This window comes from Bison bison, unplaced genomic scaffold, assembly GCF_000754665.1.
Source record: "Bison bison bison isolate TAMUID 2011002044 unplaced genomic scaffold, Bison_UMD1.0 scf7180017864371, whole genome shotgun sequence".
Lineage (NCBI taxonomy): Eukaryota > Metazoa > Chordata > Mammalia > Artiodactyla > Bovidae > Bison > Bison bison.
Window position 1 is genome coordinate 5,241,668 of NW_011494943.1, and position 2,718 is coordinate 5,244,385.

Genomic DNA, 2,718 nt, shown 5'->3' on the forward strand with positions numbered 1-2,718 from the left:
ATACAGGTTTCTCAAGAGGCAGGTCAAGTGGTCTGGTATTCCCATCTCTTGAAGAATTTTCCACAGTTTATTGTGATCCACACAAAGGCCTTGGCATAGTCAATAAAGCAGAAATAGATGTTTTTCTGGAACTCTCTTACTTTTTCGATGATCCAGCAGATGGTGGCAATTTGATCTCTGGTTCCTCTGCCTTTTCTAAAACCAGCTTGAATATCTGGAAGTTCATGGTTCACATATCATTGAAGCCTGGCTTGGAGAATTTTGAGCATTACTTTACTAGCGTGTGAGATGAGTGCAATTGTGCAGTAGTTTGAGCATTCTTTGGCATTGCCTGTCAGGGGTTGGGGGGATCCTATTCTAGTACTTGATCTGGGCGCTATTTCCATGGACACTGGTGAAAAGTCATCAAGCTGTACACTTAGAAAATGCATTTTCCTTTCTTTAAATTATTTCTGTATTTTGGGGTGTGCTGGGTCTAGCCGTGACAAGTGAGGGCTGCTCCCCAGGTGTGGTGCCCCGGCTTCTCATCGCAGTGGCTTCTCTTATCGCGGCTCGAGGGCTCCGGATCTCGGGCTCAGTACTTGAGGTGCATGGGCTTAGTTGATCTTCCCACACCGGGGATCGAACCCGTGTTCCCTGCATTGGCAGGTGGATTCTTAACCACTGGACCATCAGGGAAGTCCATAAAATGTGCATTTTTCTATATGCGTTGTGTTTTTCAATAAAAAGATTTTCTTTTTAAGGAGGGGCCTAAGTTATATAATCTCTAGCCACATGGACACAGTTGCTATTGTTCAGTCATAAACTAACTGTCCAGCTGTTGGGGACTGGCTAAATAAACTGCACTGCATTTTTATGGCAGGATGTTCTACAGCTATCTAAGTAACTAATCAAAATAATCAAAAAACCATTTAGGGTTAGGGAGGGATGCCTATGACATCCAGTGAAAAATGCTCATTATAAAAATTCATAATTTGATCCTCATTATATAAAGAAAACAGATATGTCTGTATTTGTATACTCAAATACAGCCAAATAAACTTGAAGAAATATTTCAGTTTTCCTTTCAGAAAAGTGAGATTGGGAACGTTTTTTTATTATTTCTTTCGGCTTCTCCACATTTTTTGAGTTCCCTATAATTACAATATGATTTTTTTTCAATCAAGAAAATGAATTTGGGGGACTTTCCTGGTGGTCCAGTGGCTAGGACTCTGTGCTCCCAAGGCAGGGGGCCTGGGTTTGACCCCTGGTCAGGGAACTAGATCCCACATGCCTCAACTAAGACCCACTGCTGCCAAATAAACAAATATTAAAAAAAAAAAAAAAAGAATTTCGAGTGAACTTAAGCTGCTGTTGATAGCAGTGGAGATGGCTGAGTGTCCATCATCCCCAGGAATCCTCACTGAAGCCCCTATATCAGCTGGGTGAAAACTGAGGTTTGCCAGGGCAGGAGGAGAAGTGCTTGCCTCTGGGCACTCCCGTCCACAGCTGCTTTATCCCCTCATGTCTGGCCCTTCCCACCTCTCTGGCACGGCTCCTGTGCAGAGAGGGCTCACCTAGCCCAGCTGAGCCTGCTCCCAAGGCTGGTCCTTAGCTGGCTCCTGGGAAGCTGGCACTGGGACTGCTCCCCCATCCCTGACCGATAAGGGTGGGTCCCTGTGCCCATTTCACAAACCAGGTGATTTATCCAGGACAGCTGCTTTCCTTCTGAGAGTCTGGAATTTGGGTTGGTGGCTCAGCTGCCTCTGTGGCCAGCCCCCAGTAAAGACCTTGAGGACCGAGCCGGTACTGGGCGTCCCTGGGCAGACACATCGTCCACGTGTTACCACGTTGTCACTGCTGGGGAAGGAGCGCGCTCTGTGCCTCCTCATAGGAGGAAGGGCGCGTCAGACCCCAAATCTGTGCACAGATCTCCCCAGACCCTGACGTAGCTGTTGTGTCCTTTCGCTGTGATAGACCTTAGCGACGACGACGTGGCTCAGCCATGTGCCGAGTCCCACGAGCCCGTCTAGTGAATCACGGCATCTGTGAGTGCTCGTGGGGACCCCTGACACGCCTCTGCACAGAGAAGTGTCTCAGCCGTTCCTCCTACTGACCTGGGGGCAACACTAACGGGAGACAGATTAGGGGCTCTCAGCTCCCAGGGGAGGGGGCACCTCTACGATGGCTTCTCGCTTCCGAGCGGCCTCCACAGCACCGACCGGGCTCACTCGGGACCTGTGGACTTCCACTCAGGTCTCTGCGGCCAGCCAGCCAGCCAGAACCCAGCTCTTCCAACTCAGATCTCTGCTTCCAAACACAACTGAAACTGGGGACGATGGAAACACGGGCTGCTGTACCCCAGAAGGGCTCGAGGACAGGACCCTCGGTGACCTGGCACAGCTGTCGGGAGACTGGCGGGGCGCTGGGTCGCCTGCTGACAGCAGCCTGGGACCCGGACCAGTCTCTGCAGGCTCCCAGCCCAGTTCCCGGTGACATCAGCACTGCTGTACAGGTCCTGACACGAGAGCACCCCGGCCGGCCGGCTTCCCAGGCCTCTCGGCGGGTCTGCCTCGCTCCTCCAGCGCGTGCCCGCTCGCCACAGCTGCCCTGCCTGCGCCCCGAGCACGGCGGGTGCAGGGACTCTGCATTCATCAGGACGCCGTGGACTTGGGCAGCCTGGGCTGGAGGAGAGGCAGGGCCTCCAGGCACAGGAGGCGGGAGTGGGCTGGGGAGGGG

The 2,718-nt window shown here is 52.1% G+C and overlaps 1 protein-coding gene across 1 annotated transcript in view; it reads right to left on the minus strand.

Moving 5' to 3' along the window:
• Positions 1-2,718, minus strand: part of SLC39A11 (solute carrier family 39, member 11) — a 291,460-nt gene that overhangs the window by 283,643 nt on the left and 5,099 nt on the right. The window lies entirely within an intron of this gene.